This window comes from Falco cherrug, chromosome 3 (genome assembly GCF_023634085.1).
Source record: "Falco cherrug isolate bFalChe1 chromosome 3, bFalChe1.pri, whole genome shotgun sequence".
In the NCBI taxonomy this organism is placed as follows: Eukaryota; Metazoa; Chordata; class Aves; order Falconiformes; family Falconidae; genus Falco; species Falco cherrug.
The window spans coordinates 82,193,030-82,214,160 of NC_073699.1; positions in this window are offsets into that span (position 1 = coordinate 82,193,030).

Here is a 21,131-nt window from a genome sequence, read left to right on the forward strand (position 1 = left end):
GGCACCTGTGTCTGTGTTGCCAGAAACTGGAGTGAGTGCAGGTGTGCAAGGGAGCGTGTGAGTGCTAGCCAGGTCACTGGTCTGACTGTCAAACCAGACTAACCATTGAGTAGGTGATGTGGCCTGGGAGCCAGGGCTGGGGCAGTCTCTGAGGAGGGGAAGCCAGCTACGGAGGGACCAGGGGACTCCCAGCGAAGTGCCAGTGAGGGGTGTGCGTCTGCATGTGTGGGCATGTGTGTATCTCTGTGTGTGCATGTATGTCTGTGTCTCTGGGGGTAAGGCACCTGGGAAGCGTAAGGAGGCACAGGACAAGCTGCAGGATGGACCATTTGTCCATGGCCAACTACTGGGAGATGACATGTGTGTGGTGCATGTTCGTGCATGGCTGTGATCGAGGGGGTTCTGGACCAGCAGATGGAGCAGGGCTGCAGCCTCAGTGGCTTGTATGTCCAGGTGCCAGAAGCTGGGGAGAATTGGATGCCAGGGCATCTACTGGGCAGACTGGGTGCCTGAGCTCAGCTGCTGGAGGGATCCACATTGTACACGTGTCTTTATGTATATCCCACTAATGGACCTTCACCCTGGTCAGCCAGAGAGGAGAGCAGGATGAGGCTGTTGGTGCTATGTGTGTGTGTGCTGAGCGTGTCTGTCAGTGCTGATCTGTGTAGCCAACTACGTATCTATGTACATAAGTACACTCCGTGTGTGTGTATGTGTGTGCACACTTACTGGGAATACAGACTCAGCCTCACTACAGATTGGATCTTGAGCATCGCACTGCAGGAGCGGCGCCACTCTCAGGCTGCTGGATTCAGCCACTCCAAATTCTGAATTCCCAATGGAATTGGGAAGTTTCTTTGTAGAAATTGTATGATAGAATACCAAAGGGATATTACTACACATCATGTCCCACAAAATAGGTAATACATAGTAAGCTGATCAGACAATCAGGGGTTGGCTTGTTTAGATAACTAACTGGGTACAGAGGCTCTTCCAAAATACATCAGAAGAACAGACTATTACATCAAGAGGAAGAAAAAAGGAAAAAAAAGAGAAAAATATAATGTACCAAAATGATAAATTAGGCTGAACAAGTCACCAGTCATTTTGGCCCAAACCTTCAACCTAAGCCCCAACTAAATTTACTTTCTATGTAGCTTAAAAAGACTATCTGGTGGGCATATCCTTTATGGTCTTGTGGTGAGAAATACCTTTGTTAACCAGAAGGAGAGCAATGGGTGTAACATATACAGCATGGGAGAGCCCTACTTCCAGTCACAGAGGAAATATGGAATATGAACCCACCAAATCTGTGTGTTTCTAGAATGAGATTGCTAGTTCTAACATTATAAATCAAGAGGTACCTTGTATGATGATGGGTGGGTGCTTTTTTTTCATTAGAAGACGTGCTATAGGCAAGTATAATACTCTTTTCTCATTGTATTAAAATCAGGCCACTTCTTAATCATCTCTGCGTTATTATTAGTATGGATTTTCATCACTTCATGGTCCTTGATTGACCAGTATGTAAACTGATGCCTACATCAATGCCTCACAATAAAATTAGACAGTGCTATGCAGAATCTCATTACATTTTCTGATTAACTTTTATTACAGTAATTTCACAACACCAACATAAGGTGTTGCACAGTTTGATGGGTCTCCTTTCCTTTCAGTGATAATTGTACCGGAGAATATTTTGAGGACTTACATGATCACACTTCTCAAGGGATTTTAAAGATTGATTGTCTTGCTTCCTCTGGTGTCTTGCCAAAAGTAGCGATTGTGCAGATAACTAACGCTTCTTTCTGCACATCTACAGCACTGATTTAAGTTTAATACCATTCCAGAAAATATATGCTTTTGAAACATATCTCCAACATACAGTCATTAGAAAACTTGTATATTCCATATGTTAATTACTTTCAGTAAGGTACAGAGTGCTTGCTTACTGAGATACTTTTAACACCTGCCAATAGCTTGAACATGAACACAAGTAGGTTTTATTGGTTAGCATTTGGGGTTCTAAATTTTCCCTCTGTGTTTCTGTCAATATATTTCCGTGCAACATTTCAACAGATTATATTCACTGTAGTATGTACATTTAAGCACATTGACTTCTGATTCTTCTGCAAGCAAAGACATCCTCATTCCTTTAGCTGGTATTAATATGTCTAATATCTGTATGCTCCACTACACGGTTAGAACCTATTAATCTGTAATATTTGAACGGGAAATTCCTTCACCGAAGCTGTAGTCTGTACAGCTTATGGTCAGCAAGTTGAGCTAGGATTTGGATATCCATGTAGCTTCTGGTGGAATCATTAATCTGGAGTTTATATTCAAAATATTATGGCTATTGAGATTCTTTCCCTAATTTACATTCTTTTTTTGACTGAGATCAACAGATCTATGTAGAAGGGGTAGAAGTGGCCTTCCTTACTGGAAGCTCTTCCTATGGAATCTGTCTGGAACTTCTTTGGTTCAAAGCAATTTTTTTAATCTGTGATTATTTCCATTAGATAACTGTTCCCAGAATCTTAGTCAGCTGGATATAAACTTTGGATTTTCAGTCTGTGTCCGCATGATTTGGGTATCTGTGTTACAGTTTCCATTGTCCTTCATTAATGTTTATACCCTGGACTGAGTCTGTAGCATGATGGCTGAGGACAGAACTAAAAAAGGGGAAGTGTGAGTTTCTGTTTGGTTAGTAAACCTAAGGCCAAAAAGGGCTCTGCCCAGAATGCGTGTGACATGAATGCGATGGATTCAAGACATACTGTGTTTTAAGAAGGGAGAACATACTCAAAGGCATTTTGCTTTGTTAATCTGCAGTGTGTGTCTGATGACTAAGCTTCTGAGGTCTTTATCCATTAGGATATCTCAGTTTCGTCAGGAGTCCTTGCTAGTCCCTTGCAGGGGGTGGAAGAAGATATGGGAAGGTTTGCAGGAGTGTGATGTGATTTATACTTTGCATTCCAAACAAATTAATTGGGATTATCTGTTTGCGAGTGACTACTTCTTAAATCAGTTCAGTAATCTGTACCATTCCTCCTGAAGAATGCATGCAAATACTAGGGTCCTGGCCTTGGCTGAAAGTAACTGAACTGAAAAACTGCTGAACATGGCATAAGAATTGTATGGATGCAAGAAGTATCGGAGTCAGAGGTGGAAAAAAGTTACAGATAGCACTGTAAGAGAGGGCTGACTTTCACAGGCAGGTAAGAGGGAGTTATGTGAAAACTTTTGGGGTCGTGGGATGCGTCTGTGTGTGTATTGAGAACATGCACCCAAACTCGCTGCAACCTCCTCCTATAAATAGGGAACCACCCCAGCCTGGCACTACCACCAGGGGCTGGAGGAATACCCAGGGTCTCTGCCCTCACAAGCCAGGAGGGAGGATTGCCCTGCATCCCCCATGCCCAAAATACGTTTTTTCCCTTTCTGGTTCCTATAGCAAACACACGCAGATACAATGGGCATGCAGTTAAAGAACACAGGCTATGGGTGCACAGAGTGGTAATTTTAGGTGTGGATGATGTAGTCAACTGTTCTGCAGTTGACTTCACGGCTACTGGGGACTGCACCTGTGGGGTGAGCAGGGGCAAAAACAGAGGTGTATGTATATAGAGATGGCCTGATCAAAAGGAGATACTGCTAAATGATGTGATGGCTTTTGAAAAACTTTTGCTGGTTATTACTAAGGAGGTCCTAGGCAGTGAGAAAAAGTCTGGGATGTTTTCAAAATGCACAACACTCCAATGTATTCAGATATGTTTTGCTGTGCTACAGGTGACAGTTACCGTGGTGTTCTGGATGTGAATAACTTTCCAGAGAGAGAAATTTCTGGCTAGACATCAGGTGGTCATAGCTCTCTTGCTAGTTTCTGTTTTGTTTATTTGAGTGCAATATGCGCAGACAGCTTCGGGTAAGTGGTCTTTGAATTGGCTTAATTGTAGTATATTCCTTCAGAAAAGCACTTAAACACACATGCAGCTGTGGATCAGTAAGAACTATGCTGAGGGCCAATTTAAAACGCAGTGTGCTACTGCCACTCTTACATCGGCAGCAATCACAAAAGCTAAAGAAAGCAATGTAATGAGTGTTATTTTCTGCTCTTCGGCATGAATAAACGTTTGTGTGTCAGTCTCCAAATTACAGACCTGGAAGACTCAAGAAAATAACTTTTGTAATTATTGTGAATGCATGTTTCAGACAGGAAGGTATGTAACCAAATACAGTTCTGGGATGAGCCTGGATCTGGAGAAATCTTGAAAACATGAAAGTAAAGAAAAGCCCGTGTTTAGAGACCTACGGGCACAAAATGTAGTGATGCAGGAAACATTTTCAAAAGTTGCAAGAGCCATTTGATAACAAGTTGATGCTGAAGGAAAAGGTAAATCAGATCACTCGTACATAAAAGTGAAGCTTCTGGATTAACAGTTTCTTTGCATTTTTGTTTAGTATAAGATTTAACAAACTCCACCAGGCTAGGGGGTTTCAGTGCTCTAATGATTATTTCCTTTCCTGCGCACACCCGTCGTCCCCCCCCCCCCCCTTTTTTATGATGTTCTTGAAAATATGCATTTTGTTGACCTTTTCAGAAGATTTTGATGGAATGATGTCCAGCGACAAGCTGAAGTTTTATTCAAAAATCATCACAATACAGCTAAGATTTTTACCCTTCAGAAGAACAGTTTATGCTCATTGCTGGTGAGATACTAAAATTTTAAGATCAACCCGAACTATCTATGGGAAAGAGATGGCAAAGCAGCCCACTGTCACAAAGCAGGAATAGAACTGAGAAAGCAAAATGGTGTACAGGGCTTTCCCAGTTTGTAACCTTGCAAGCTGCATTGCTATATATAGGTTTGTGTTGTTAAGGTACAAGACACAGTTTTTTTCCCTCCAGGCAGCTATTATAGTCAAAGAGATATCCAGTCCCACTAATACAGTAGTGGACTGATATCTTGCAAGAAAACCCTTGAGGTTTGTCATAGATCATGGGAGAGGAATAAAAGCCCATGGGAGGGCTCCTAGTCTTTTGAAGTCACACAGTTATTGACAGGACATCTTTGAATATAACAACTGTTTTTCCTAGATTTTTGCTCCAGTTATTGTGGAACTTAGTGGAGTGCCTAATGAGAAAAAAGATACTATTTTCTTTGTTACCAGATATAGAACAAGATTGAGTGTCTTAATTAGATAGAAGCTCACTGCAGGAACAGTTAGGAATACAACAGGAAAGCCGTGGTGGAGCTGGGTAGAGAGCTCTGCTAAATGTATCTTAGCTCGCACAGCTACGTCCCTCTGTGCTTGTTCATTTTTACTGTGGCAGGGTATCCTTTTGCTAATTTCCAGACATCAGAAAACATGGTTATTTTTAGATGATTTGATAAACACTGCTAGTGAATAGGAATGAAAAGCCGTGACAAACCATGAGTAAGTACAGGAAGTATGGAATCTGAGGATCACAGGAATCGTGATGTCATGCAGACATCCCAAGATTTCTTCCACTGAGGAAAAACACCATCAGTCTGAACGCCAAGCATGTGTTAACCAATACCCTCCACACCCACCATGCAGAAGCTGTCAGCTACAGCTCTTGCAAAGCAGACATATTCAGGCCAGCTGAAATTCTTTCTAGAACATTTTAAGGCCCAGTTCAAAATGTCTTGTGGATTTCTGGAGGTAGATGTAATATCTTCCACACACACACACCTGGAGGTACAGTGGGGCTCTCCACTCCTATTTGTTATGTACGAATTAATGTGATGAATTTCAAGATGAGATCATATGGAAGAGGAAGATAATTCTGGTTTTGTTCGATTTCTAAGTATTGACCTAACTCCACCACACTCTCACTCCAACATGCAAGCACAAAAATGTGTGTCTAAGGGGTCTGGCTATGATCACTTTTATGCAACAAGGAACACAACATGTGACTTAAGTCCTCACTGCATCTTCTGGCTTCATTTTAATTGATAACAATTAAGTGATTTTTAGGTAGGTCTTTCACATCTTTCAGGAATCAGTATTTATTTGATTCCTAGGCATTACCTTTCACCTCCTAATATTGTCTGCTTCATCCTCTGTAAATCTTAGAGAAAGTGGCTGCCTATATTCCTTTATTTCCACATTTTGGGTGTCTTCTGGCTGCAGTCTTTCTTCCTATTAAAATATCAGGATGAAGAAAGGCACAACCCATGTGGTGTGACCGTGCTGCCAACCTTGTCCTTCAGAGTTCATGTCTTCTGCTGTGGTCTGCTCTGTGCTGTAGTCTTGATGCATTATTCCTCCGAAAACTGCGTATCTGTGCTAAATTTGATTACCCTGCCTATACAGTAGAGGTGGATGGAGAAGGCCAGAACAAGTTTCTAGGGTAGATTATATACAATTTAGTTTAGTCTGATCATTCACAACCTCTGTATATGGTCTTTAAGGCCAACTGTGTGTGAAGGTAGAAAAGGGCTGCATAGTGTACAAAGCCTGATGAGCTTCCATAGGTGAGGATTCTGGGACAGAAATTGCAGCCACATCTCTTCTTCTTCAGAGGCCAACCTCAGATCATGATTCATCTCTGCAGTCCAGATCAGTATGGTTTAGGCTCTGTTTAATCTAAAGGACACTACTCTCAACTTTCTGTCTTGTGGCCCCACAAGTCTTTAATGCAATGTTGGAGCACATTTTTATGTCCACTTTTTCTATAAACTTTCTTTAGGAGGAGAGTCTTTCTCACATAAAAGATGTTGTGGGGGATTTGTTTCCCAGCATCCTCCTGTGATCCCCATTTCAGTCCCCCAGTCCATCAGTTACTAAGTTTGTAGAAAGCTGTTATGCCCAGGCATCACTGACCTAAGTTGTATTTGCTTCAAACTTTTCCATTGCCCCTTTAGATTTTTAATGCTTTCTCTTGCTCATCTCTTGAATTATCTCTGGTTTTTTTCCTTCTTTGTCATAATGATGAACTGTTTTGTATTGAAAGCTTGAATCGACTTCACTCGCACACTATTCATGCATTACTGTCCAAATGAAAGGAGATAGAAGATGGTTTTGCCTGTTGTAAAGAGATTTTTTCTCCTTTCAGCCCTGCATTTATGTGCTTCCATTTTAAAGATGTAGCTTTTCCAGTGCTTTGCGGTTACTGATATATACAACGTGCATTTAACAGTGCAGTATTCAGCCAGTTATTACCCACTTTACCTGTTATCTAGTTCTTAGGTTTCCAGAACCTGAAATATCAGTGATTTCTGCAGTTCCTTATGAGCCTTTTTTTTGCATTTTCTTTCTTGTATAAGGCTTCCGACACACAATGGAATGAGGAGAGCTCCCTGATGTTTGCATGTCTTCACACTGGGCTACCACTAAATTAACACATGCTTCCTTAAGGATGTGAGTACAATCTTTGTTCCCAAACTGGTTTAAAGTAGGTATAAGAATTAAGAAGTGACCTGGAAAGGCAAAGAGTGACACAACAAGCCAGGGTGAGACCCTGTCCTACCCTGTCATGCTCCACATGTGTAACCTGTTGGGAACTCTTGAGCTAAACAATAAAGAGAAGAGATGAGAAATGGAGTGTGAATAGAGTAACTGGCAAATTAAAAATGAAGAGACAGATTAAAAGATGATAGAGGAGCATAAAACACAGATGTAAATATGACATTATTAACTTTAATATTAATCAATATTATTTGTCCTACCTTTTCACTTGTATTTCTCTTGCAGACACGAGGAAGACTACAGAATGAATTATTTAAAGATTTGAGGTCTTCATCTGAAAAATATCACAATACAGCATGACAAGGTAAATGTTTTATTATAATATGATCACTAATGACTACTTACATTCACAAGAGAGGAAATGCTATGGCTTAAGTGATTTCTAAGATCAGGAACAAATAATGGTTTTGTACCAGTTATTAAGTCATATCACTATATTCCATGTGAATGGCCACATAAAATTTTGGTACCTGAAGATTAAAAGAAGCAAAACCTTTCCTTTGCATTGTCTGATATAGTGATTTTAAGTTACAATTTAATTGTGGATTCAAAATTCTACAGTCTGTCAGCAAAGACTCAGTGCTTATATACAGCAGTGATTTGTCAGATTACATAGCGTCATAGCAGCTGTAGGTGTTGTCCAAGTTCTGTCATGCCAAATCAAATGGTGAATACCCAGACCAATGTTCCACGAACTACAGTCATGTCATTAACAAAAGCAATATTTCTGCTGTTGTTTTCTCCTTCAGTGGTTTGGTGCTTTTTTGCTTTCATTTTTGAGCTTCTTCAGGAGGTATAACTTAAGATATACCCATATCAATCTGATGTAACATTAATACATGAAGGTTGGGGATACCCTTATGATTCCATTTCCATGAAACATGGAATCGTTTTAGTTCATGACCATGAGGTATCTGCTCAAACTACACTGGAGCAAGCACTCTCTGAATTTTGTTTTTTTCTATTTTCTGCACTGAACACTTTCTCTTCTCTCTACAAGGCATTTTCTCCCATTCTTACCTACTGTATAAGTAGTACCAAAAAGTAAACTACAATACTGCAACTTCTGCTTTGTACTTTTTTCTACCAGCCATAGATAACTTTTCCACCATACAATCTACATGGGAAAATCCTCATAAGGCTGAGAGGTATAAGACACCAACAACAGACCTCAAAGAAACAGAAGAGAAATCTCTGGGACGAGATTCTGTCATATTAAAGACCCCTGTGGTTATGTCAGTCATCAGACTTTATTATAAATGGGTAGGACTGGCTCACACTTGTTAGTGTCTTGTCACTTGTTGTGAAACTTGTTAGGTTCAATTTCTGCTTTAACATTAACGTTATTGCAGAAAGTCAAAGGCATACTTAAGTAGATCTCAAGAAACAGAGTACCTCTGCATTAAAGACTAGTACAGATATGTAGAGTGAAACACCCAGTGCTGAGAAATCAATGTGCAGACTAAGTTTCAGGGAGCTTTATTTTGATCAGGCCTTGGCCTGGTCTCATGGATGGAATGGTCATATGGAGTTGGAGCACACTGGATGTGCTGCTGAAACACACCTTTTAGTTTAGCTTCACCTCAAAGGAATCTGTTTCTCACATTGGACATCATTCCATACAGCAGCAGGGAAATGAGGATGATCAGGACACTTCCTTGGGAAGTACTCTTCTGACCTACACTAAAACACTCTGCAACACAACCTCTATTGCTAAAAGCAAAGCAGTAACCTGCCTCCTTCATCCTGACCTACCTGAGTGGAAGCAGAGGGGTTTATTTTCTAGAAACACTACATTAGGAAAAGACAGAAAGAGCTGTGCCCTTATTTTTACTTGAACCCTTAGTTAATACATTTGGTAAAATTAGTTAACCAAATAATTTTCATTAAGCCCACATTAACACTTGTTGCTTTATTACCGTGGTTACATTATTATTATAACGTAACCTGCACATCATTGCCAGCTAAAAAGAAAAACCTCATAAACTCCGAAGTAATAAAAATACAAATTCTCTTCTTTTTCTTTAATAAACAAGGTCACTCTGACCTTTCCATTTAAGTGAGCAGTCCATTTATTAGCCTTTGTTCTTAGGCCTAAGTATTCTCCATTCACAGTTTTTTCAAAGCTGAATGACTTCAAAAGGGAAAATAGCTCCCACTACTCCACTGTGGAGTGGTACACATCTAGTGTGCCAGTGATTCTGGACCCAGGAGCTTTCATAGCTCATTACTTCCTACATTCCAGAAGAACCCATATTATGGGAGTTTCATCTAAGTAGCTAGGGGTTGGTTTACAGCTTAGGCTCAAGGGTTACTTATCTCTAGCCTATTTTCTAGTTATAATTTACTCCTAGGTTTTCAGTACACCAATAGGAACAGGAAGACTTGATTATGCATATCCTAGGACACCTAAGAATGAAATTAAAAAGAGAGAGGAACTTGCCAGAAATTATGTTAGCACAGTTCAAATAAAGACAAAATTCTACCAACAGCTTCTGTTTATGATGGAAACAATTTATTCTCATAATACCTCTTTCTCAACAAAAATGTGAATATGATGAGATGGTAAATTCCCCTGAAGAGCAGAGTACACCAATCAGACTTGTGCCTTAATTTATAAATTTCTCCCTGGAGGCCCCTACTGGAGTGTCTGAATGGCTTGTAAGGAACAGTGACAGCCCAAAACATGAGGTGAATGTAGAACTTCTGATGTAGACCTCCTTTCTACAAATCAGAAAACTGAGGAATGAAGTGAAGGAATGATTTGCACAAAATCAGAAAAGGAAAAAAATATTCCAGTAAGTTTTACAATAAAGAATTTGTGGTGTTAGACAAAAGCAGAAAGTCCACAAGGAATTCAAAGCAGTATTTTACTGCTGTAAAACCAGCATGTATGAATCACTGACCTGGATATCTGGGAATAAGGCATGACTTGCTCTCGCTCTCTCTCCAATAATCTGGAACTAAAGGAAATGTTCACAAGATACTTTTTTTTTGTGATCATAAGCAAAAGCAGCAGAGTATTTTAAAAGGCTAGTCATTTATCTTTGAGCAATTGCCCCAGCCTTTTTTACCTTTTTAGGGTTAAGACTGAAGTAGAAACATGTCCATGTGGCAATGTCATTCCATGCTGACTATGCAGAATTGCAACAGTACAAGCCAAATGGGAAAGCAGTCTTGTGTCAGATAGGCTGAACACAGGGCAGGGAAAGATGGGGTACACCCAAAAATCCTCTCAATGCCTCAACTAGCGTGCAGGGATGTTCCTAATCTCTCTTTAATATGGGAGCCTTAATCTCTTATTTTGTTTGTCAGAGCTTGAAGTCCTTTAACTTTCCTGCTTCTGAGTATCCACAAACTCAAAGAGAAATGCTCCTCAAGCCTTCTTATCCAAAAGCACCTCCAGTCCACAAGCCCCCACCCTGTACTTAAATCCTTTTCATCAAGTCAGCTGATACTCCCCACATTATTCCCAAACCAATTCCTCTCCCTGCCTCTACCTATCCTTCCTATACAGTCCTCTTTCCTTCAAACTCCCTCTCACCTAGACCTTTCTGGCTCCATGTGCAGGTTTTTTGCATGGGCATGCAAATGTTTTGAAATTGCATTCCTGACCATATTTCAAATGATGGCCCCCTCTTGGATCCTTTCCTGTGGATTACCAATACCCGTTGCTGTATTCCTTTTGGCACTAAAGGCCACTTTTCTTAGCTGTCTCAACCTATTTTTGCTGGGGCACTTTAAAATTCTAGTCACAGTCTATAAATATTAGAAATCCCTCAGAATTCTCTGACATGGAAAAAAAATGCCATGTCCCAGACCCTAAACAGACTGATTAACTTAGAAGTTAGTCCTGATTTCAACTGGGGCATTGAATTAGATGACTAGATGACTTTAGGATATCTCAGCAAATGCAAATCTTACTATAAGTCTATGACCAGGAAAAACCCAGTCTGTATAGCTGTCCTAGAAAACCTACTGAATTTTCGTAGCAGTTAAACACTTTTTGCAATAAGTGTTTTATAGAATCCTGTATACTGTTGTCCACCTAAAAGACAAACCAAAGCCAAAGTGATCACCATGACAATATGATCAAGCAATGTGGGTTTGGTGAAGGAATTAAAACTTTTGAAAGACTGACTGTAATACCAAAGACTAAATCACTTTTCAAGTATGCACATTCTGTGTTCAAAAGAGACATTTGCAATGGCATGATGAAGTTTGCGACAACTTCCCCATAAATTCCTCCTTATCAACTTTGAAAGATCATTTCATAATACTAGACTCATCTAGATGTCTCAAGTAGGCTGCTCTTGTATCCTAGGAAGTAGTAAATTTGTGAAACTTTTGCTTCTCTTAATAATGTGGGTAGCAGAAAACACATGGTTGAAACTGCTGTGCTTACATTAGCTTTAATCAGAAGCCCATATATACAGTAATTTGATTAGACCTTTGTGATCTGGACTAATGGTAGTTTGCAGTATGTCTCCATTTTTTTCAAGACAGACCTTTCCAGGGATTGAGAGATCTTAGCTGTAACTCTTTTGTTAATGATCACTTTTTTATATGGCAGACTTCATAGCCAAAAAGCAGGGAGAAACACTTTGTTAATGGCATAGTAAAACTAGTTTCCTGATCAGTTATCAATATACTTAGAGATATACCTTTACATATACCTTTTAATATTTTCTACCCCTATATATATATATATATATGTTACTCTATCCCTGTATCTATATATTTAAAGGGTAGAATACAATACAATATGAGGTTTAAAAAACTAACCGGAATTTTGTAGCAAGCTCTGACAGAAAAGCCATATGTCTTCATTAGTTTTAAAAATTCTGCTTGGAAAGGGGCAGACTACCGAATATCACTCATGTATTGAACCCAATTCTTCTGGTTACCATCAATAGCTGGTAGAAGGGCTACATACAACGTGCATCAAAACTAAATGGAAGAGGTGGGTCAAACTCTTCCTGCAATGCTCTTCACACATTTTTATGAATCATGAGTTTTATGGTCATTCTTCATAATGTTTCTTTATCACTTTCAAAAACCACAAACTGGGAACTCAAATACAATTTCCCTTGGCAAGGTAAGAAAAGACAAACATCTTAGAAAATTAGAGTGAAAAAAAAGTAAAAAAATTCAGAGTCAGTGGGTTGTGGCCAGATTGTAAAACAGATTGCCAAACAGCTAAGTGTAATCTATTGCTTAAATCTACTTTGCTACCAGAAAAACGTAAAGTGGTGAATGTCACGCAAAATTTTTAAAAGTGGTCCTGGGCACTACGAGCCAGGAAGTCTGTCTTTCATGCAAAGAAAACTGAGGTAAACAGAATGAAGAAATGAATAGATCTATGATTAATGATTAAATAAGCAAAAGTCAACACAGTTTTTGTAAAGAGAAGTTGTCCCTCACAAATTTATGATCTTTTTCTTTAGGCAGTGAACAAGGAAGCAGATAAGTATACTTGGATTTTAGAAAAAAATAATCCAATAAAGATGTCTCATCAAAAGTGCTCACATAAAAAACAAATTTACAAATGCTCATTAAAAGAGGGAAAATAAAGGATGTGACTAAATGACTAGTCCTCACAACAGATCCTTTATATTGACAGGAATACACCCTGGGATGCATGCTTCATACATTCATAAATTATCTAGACAAGTTGTTGAGTAATGAGAAGTCAAAATTATTCAAAGTATACAAAACTAAAGCTGATCACAAAGATTTGAAAAAGATCTTAGAATTTACAATGACTGTGTGATAAAACAGCAGAGGGATTTCAGTGTTACTAATCACAAAGCTGCAGCAGCTTGGAGAGGCAGCAGGGAACAACCCTGACTGCCCATGTACAATGATGAGCTATAGCTACTCCTGAAAGCAGTCTTGGAGCTGTTGACAGTCATTCTTGGTGAACGACTTTGGCTGCTCAAGGAAGCCAAAAAAAAAAGTAAAATTGGAATTGGAGAGAAAACCAAACCCAGTATTCTACTGTGCAAATCCATAGCCCATCCCAGAATACTATATACGGTTTTGACTGCAGTCTTAAAAAGACAAGTCATAACTGAAAGGTACAGAGGAAGAAACATGAGTGATCAGAGTATATTTGCTTCTACTGAGCAAAATTACGTGAAATTTTTCAGCCCGAAAAACATAGATAACAGAAGGGGATGACATAGATATAAAGAATCCTCAGTGGCCTCAGAAAAGTGAAAATTTACTCTGTGTTTTCTATGATTGGTCTCAGGTTTGGAGGTCTCTCCTTGGCAAAAGAGCAATCACAGCCTGGCTGAGTAGCACTTCACAGCCCAAAGACTCAGCTTGGCTAGTAGCAAAATTGAGGCTGAGGGTGTCCTAGAATGAACTCTGCTGTCAGCCCATGATGGCTCGGGATTTGTTAGCACGCATGCTGCGGAGGCTTTTGCAAGAGCTCAGGCAGAATGAGAGAGCCCTAACTGCTCCCACGACTCGTAACATGTCCCACCTCTGAAGCACAGAATGGTAAGTCACTGTGGTGAACAGGCACTCTCCTGGACAGGAGATCCAAGCACATTTTTGTCATATGCATTTACTGGCTCTTGTCCTACCTACCAGCTATTTTCTTCACACAACAGCTTTGGGACAGGAAAAATGGCTCTCCCCTTACTAGGCAGCCTAAGCTCAAAAATGCCCAGAGTGCTCTCCTGCCTTCTATATTCTGTATGGGGAATTTCTTCAGCTGTGATACTTAAAAGCCAAGGTATCTTACAAGCATAGACACAGTCCATCACATGCCAGCTGGCCTCAGCACCTGGAAATGTTACCAGGCACATTTAATTTGCTGGTAGAAACACTTGTCAGGGTTCAATTTAATATTCCTTTCCCATTACTCTCTTTTGACCAGTTTTCACAGTGAAATCTTGTTGCTGTTTTTTCTGTAAATCTTTGTCCTCTTTTTGAAGTCCTTTTGACTGTGGATGACTCTGTGCAGACTGTGGTTTCTGCCTGCTCTCTGCTGTGTAGTTGCTGTATAGGCACAAGTCTGCCCTGTATCAATGCCGGGGGTACTAATAAGCCTCAAGGATCCTGACCCAGTGCTGCCAGGGACCTCCACCTGTCCCAAGCCCCAGGATCTCTGTTTAAGCTCATCCCTGGATGTTCAGTCCCTGCCTGAGCTAAGTCACTGGAGTGTTGGTCACTAGCTCAGCCCCAGCCCCTGTTGATCCAGACCCTGTCCTGCAGACTAACCTCCTGGCATGGCCTGGGACCTGCCTCATCACCATGAATTTGCCTGAGGATCTGGACCCTTGATTGAACCTGGCCACTGTCACTGGGCCCACTCTGCTTGCCTTGCGTAGGTACTGTGGGACTGGCCCCCAGGTGGTGAGACCCTTGCCCTGTCAGCTCTGGTCTTGCTCTTGATTCTTGGCTCTCTGTCCCTTAGGAAACAGCCAGCCATTGCTGCTCTTTGACATGCCCTTAGCTTCCTCCTTTCCTGAAAAATAATTGTTTCTTGTAACTAGGATTACTGTGACCAAGAACAGGACACTGCTGCTATGTGGTTTTGCTTCAGCGGTACAAATATTTTTACACCACTTAGGAAGTCACTCTATCGGTATTATGTAGGATAACTGTACAGCGTTTTCATTCTGTGTCTGCATGAAAATTTGTTTGCTTAGCAGAACTACTTTACTGCCTCTTTTGTAATCTTCTGGCCATAGTGTTAACATACTCCATGGGCTCTAGGGTTATGTGTATTGACATAATATGAACTAAACAGTGCTAAGCACATAATCTAATAGTGGTACAAGATTCTCCAGGCTGGTTATCATTTAATAAGCCCCTCTGGCAGGTGTTTAGTCACTCCAGCTGGCACACTCATCAGCTATGCCTGGGCATGATCTGGATGTGGGAACAATCCTAGTAGGCAGTATGGACTATGCCATGCCACTCTGTCGTCTTCACTCAGGCAGTCTTTCAGCTCTGTCCCAGCTGACCTTGACACTGCATCCCCTCTTCTATGTTTATACTTCACCTGTGGCCCCATCAAACACAGCCCTAGCACTGTAGCAGAGAAACACCTCTTTTTCTTCCTTCCTGGAAAGTTAGCTCAAGAGAGGAGAGCTCCTTAGTTGTCATTATAGTCAAAGGATAAGAGAGGGCTATGTGCACCAAGGAGATGGCAACCTCTTCTCTCTGTGTGAAGGTTTCCCATATGAGGGTTTGGAGAAAAATTTGGATACCAGCTACTGTATCTCTTGCCACCTAAAGAGTTAGCTCAGCAGCTGGGAGAGATAAGCAGCACATGGATGGGCAACCATGAAAAATAATAAAAGTTTAAGATGGGGCATACACAGGATCAAGATTGCAGCCCATGTTCTGGTGTAGCTCAGCATGGAGCCCCAGATTTTTGATAAACTACAACAGATACTCAGATTGGTTGTTACTCAACAACAACAGATACTCAGAGCCTTGGGTCATTGGCAACCCAGGCTGGAATCCAGTGACTCCTTTTTTAGGGCCCCATTTTTCAACTAGACCTCTTCTTGTCCCAATGTGCTGGAAGGGGAAAAAGAGAATGAGGATGCCATAAAGGGCTGTGAGCACTCAGTGGCCTCACATACACAGTGCATGTAAGGGAAGGAGTTGCACTATTCACTTGAATGCCGGTAATTGCATGCAAGGCCACAAAATTAGTTTATTCTTGACCAGGCAAGTGCAGGGCCCTCACTTCAGCCAGGAAAACTCATTGTGTGTGCCTGTCTGCAACCCTGAAAAAGTTTCTGTGAGTCAGAAAGTACCAGCCTTGCAACCCCCTGGCCTACTAATGGACCAACCAGAAGACATATATGTGTCTCAACCCAACATCTGGGTATTTAAAAAACAAACATTGCCTTGAAAACTTCAAGGAGGGCAATGGCTTTGAGTGGTCTTAGTCCACATATTACTCCCCAGTGGCTGAGGATGCCTGGTGTGATGATAGTGACTATATCGAAGCAAGTAACATATCAAAGAATATTCTTAAATTGTATCTTAAATTAGAATACTAGCATAATCAAGTTGCAGCTGTGATTAAATAAAGCCTTAACTCTTCCCTATAGCCTGTGTTGTGAGAGCACTCCTGGAAAAGAACAGAGTTAGCTCAGTGGAGCTGACAAGGGCCTCATCTCTGGACCACCCCTCTATTCTTCGTCCATGGCAGAATCAAGTCAGCTTGGTTTCCATGGTTTCCAGCGGGGGAGAAGGAAGAAAGCAGAGATAGATTTTTTTCTAGGATCAGATGCTTGGTATGCAGTATGCACAAAGCCAGGCAATATGCCATGGTGAGTGAGGGGATAAATCTTTCATCACTTCATCTGATAGTCTCCTATAGCAACTGCAGTAGTAAAAGCAATAGCTGCAGAGGCATACAGCTGCATAGCAACCAGTTATGTCATACAAAATTGTCCCACACCCCCTCCTAGTGCATGCACAGTACTATTAAGGAACAATTAGTTTATGTACGTACATCTCCAAAACAAGACCAAGCTTGGTAGACACAAGACCCAAATGATTCTACTTCCCTACCCTGGAAGAGAGTATCACTCATTCTGATCTCAAAGAGATTCTCTGGAAAGCAACGAATGCTGCTGGATTTGCATAGTGCCACTTGCGTGAAGCAGTGATCATGACAATAGCTCCTCACCTACACCCAGTGTTAGCCACGACCCCGCTACAAGTTCCTCAGTCCTTTCTGCCTCCCTCAACTCTAGGAATGGGTCCCCTTCTACTTCACCACATGGTGTCCACCTCAGTTCTTGAGCAGCTCTGTCTTCCAGCTGTCACCTTCCAGTCAGTGATGGTCTGTGGTTGCTGAGCACACCCCACAGGCTGTGCCACCCCCACCATTTTGGGACATACCTGGTGGAGCTCATCCAGGGCTCTGCTGTCAGGCAGATTGCTTTGGAGCCGGGAAGGAATGCTTATAGCTCAGGTGCAGGAGCAAAGGGTGCCTTTGAAGTGGGGGAATACTGTACCCATTTGCTGTGGGCATGCTTGTGCAATGCTGCTGTCTGGCCAAACCCAGGAGCAGGCCAGCAAAGGGTGCTGTGATCACCACAGACTGCCCTTCCTAGGGCACCAGCACCAGCGTTCCTCCTGCAGAAGTACATCTCATCCTGGTGGAGAGTTTGGATACTATGCCATGCTCTGAAAGAAGCCCAGAATCCTGGAGAATGATTTTTTGATCCTATTCGTTCTTGAAAGGGGTTTCTCCTCCCTGTCATCTAAGGCCATGTTTCCTGGTGGTTGGACATGGAGAGACCGCCATACTGGGAGCAGGAGGAGGAGCTGGGGGTTATGAATACCAGATGAATGTTTCACCAGAGCTGATTTTTGTCAGGAGACGTGCGGGCCTTGCTGTGTTATCTGCAGTCATGTTCCTTGTCCTTGAAAGATAGCCGTCAATCTGACAGGGATGCTGGCCATGCAAACCTACTCTCCAGCTACTGACGCTTTGATTTGTTTTCATGGCAGGCTGTCAGATGACGAGATAACAGACGGTCCACACTTCAAAAATCTGTGTTTGCTGCTCAGTATCATGAAGCATTTGATCCCAGAACTGAGTCCAAGTTTTCTCCTCTTACCTCCCTTATCAGCAAAAGGGAAAAGGATACTTCTTATACTTGCCTCTGTTCTCAAGGCAGATGCCACTAGTGCTGGTGGTGGGGCAGGAGAGCTGTGACTCCTCTTTCCTCAAAAGCAGGTCACCCAGGAATGGTTCTCTGAGGCCCAGAGAGGTAGCCTTTGATGCTGTAGGCCAGGATTCTGGCCAAGGACAGTGGTGACTGAGGAGGATAGGAGGTGTTACAGGCCCTTAGTACCCAAAGACAGGAAACAACATCACAACCAAATATTTGGTGAGGTTAGCAGAGTAGGGACAGCCATGACAAGTTATGCCAGATCTATGATTCAGGTCTCTAGCCTGCCTGAAGCCCATTATGGGCTTCTTAAATTTACCTTGGCACTGCTTCACAGTCTGTATTCCTCCTACTGTCATGCTGTCCCTCCAGGCAGTGAGGGAGATTCAGCAAAGGCAAACTCTTTCCTTCTTTGCTTTTTCTTCACAGTTAACTGCCAAAAGTGGTGGGAAATGTGAATGCCCACCATATCAGAACACTGCTTTTCAATTCCCCAGAATGGGGATTTATGCTACCCTGGGAATTAGATCCCTTAAGCATGAAAGTGAATTTTTTTAATGCTCTTTCTCCAGCTAGATTGTTGAATAACCTTCTGCTGCGGTCATTCATGGGCTCCAATGATCAGCCTTTCTCTCCTGTCTGGAGCAGCAGCATTTGCAAGGTTCCTTGGAGGTAAAGCAAGGGACAAGGCAAAAATTAAACATCTGCTACAGAGTTCTGCGACAAGAGAGTACTGAGAATGATGAAAGGACAAACTGAAGAGGCAAATCATCCATACAGATGAGACAAAAATCTTGGACACCTGGAGATAGTGATGCCTGAACACAAGGAGGAAAAAGGGAGCTGAAAGGGATCAGTAAAACAACCTAGGACTTAACTGTAGGAGGGCCAAAGTCTGCCACTAAAGCAGAACAGCAGGTGCAGTGTATATTCTGCCATGACAAGGTTAATTAATCAAAAAATCTTTGCTAATTGGATTTGGCATGATGATTTTATAATAGAAATGGGCGTTGCATCTTGTGGGACATAACATTCTTAATGCAATAGTAAGAAGTCCTAAAGCTAATCTCTGAACTGTAGTCAAACACAAATAAGCGAGAATGAAAAATTTAGCTTTTATTAACAATACTAACACAATGAAAATCAAAATATAAGCATATCTTTTAGAGAGTGTATAAATGAAAAATAGTTGTCAGTTTTAATAATGCAGGCAGAACACTTGTCTGCAAGACAGATATCTTAATCTTCTTAAAGATTGTATCTACTTAGAGTGTCCCAAGAGTGGTAGCATCTCAAGACTGATAAAGAAGTAAAAACATGATTTTACAATAATTACAAAACACATTAGGCCTTTTCTCATATATTGGCCATTTGTACCAGCATTTAAGTCTCTCTTTCTTCCACAGGAGGAGTAGCCTGAGCCTGCCAGGTCTTTGAAAGCTCCACAGTTTTCTTGTGGATTTGAAGGTCGGGGACAGCCTTAGCTGCCATGACCATGAGATGGTGGGGTTCAGGATCTTGAGAGGAGGGAACAAGAGAGATTGCAGGATGACAGCTGTGGGCTTCAAGCTCAAGAATGGTTCATCTTGAAATGCAGGAATTCCAGCAAAAGGAGCCAGTGACTTGCATGGAGCTTCTAACTTAAACAAGGACATAGTACAAGGAGCTTGTGACTAAAATAAGATATGAAAAAGTAGTGTGCAAGAGGTGGAAGTGGGGACAGGTCACCCAGGAGGAATGCAGAGAAACTATCTGAGATTGCAAGGGTAGGGTTAGGAACGCCAAAGCCCATCTATAGTTGAATCTGGCAAGGGAAATGAAGGGCAACACGAAGGGCTTCTACTGATCATCAACAAACAGGTGGCTAGGTAAAACAGGGTCCCAGTGCTGCTTGGGGCAAGTCAGGGGACACGGAAAAGAACAAAGTACTCAATGCGCCTGGCCTCAGATTTTACTGGTAAGACCAGCCTTCAGGAACACCAGGCCCCCAAGAGCAGTAGGAAAGTCTAGAGCAAGAAAGACTTAACCGTCATTTGAGTTATCAAGTTAGGGAACACTTAAACAAACTGAACAGACACAAGTTCATGTGACCTGATGGATACATCCACGAGTGCTGAGGTAATTCTAAGGTAAGGATATGTTCTGTATATATATAATATATCCTTATATATATAAGGATATATTACTTTCCCTTACAGTTAAGACCACCAGAAAATACTATGATTTATTTACATTAAAAAACTAAAAAAAAAAAATATCAAGTGTTACAGTTCTCAGTTCAAAAGCATCATAAACATCAGGTAGAAACTCAGTCTTTTGCAGAAAATCAATGCATTGATTTGCTTGGGTTTTTTGTTAAACAAGGACAAGGAGAGCAGAAAAAGAGGTAAAGGTCAAACGAAGGCCCAAGCAAGAAATCAGCTGTTTGTTTTGGACCCACATTAAGGAAAGTTTATTTTTCAAATCTAGGAATAAAAAATTAGTAATACTTTTAAGCCATCCCCAATTCTTTGCCTTTTGGCTAAACCCTCTTTTTTAGCTCTGCTAAGATGCAAAGTGCATTGACAGTGACAAGCTCAAATGACTGCATCCTATCATCTGGGTCATGCTCTGAGTTAATATTTAGCTTTGAAGAGTTTTGACTGAACATCCTATTTAGTCTAAGGCTGACTTACCTGGGTAATCCTGATATGGGCTCCATTGCACTTTACTGCCACAAGCTGCAATAAAGTATGTTGCAAATAATAATAAGCAAAAAAAGATGGCAATGTTTGGGGGCTGTGCAGCTTTTGCTAAAAAATATAATGAAATTAATAACTCTGTCTGTCTTGAAAGCCAGATTCATGAACGTCTATTTATTTTTTTCTTTAATGACCCTATTAAAGGGTCAGGATATATACAGGAGGTCAGAAGCACTGAAAGATAAGAGGAGCAGTCTTTTCAGTAGGCATATATGAAGATTCA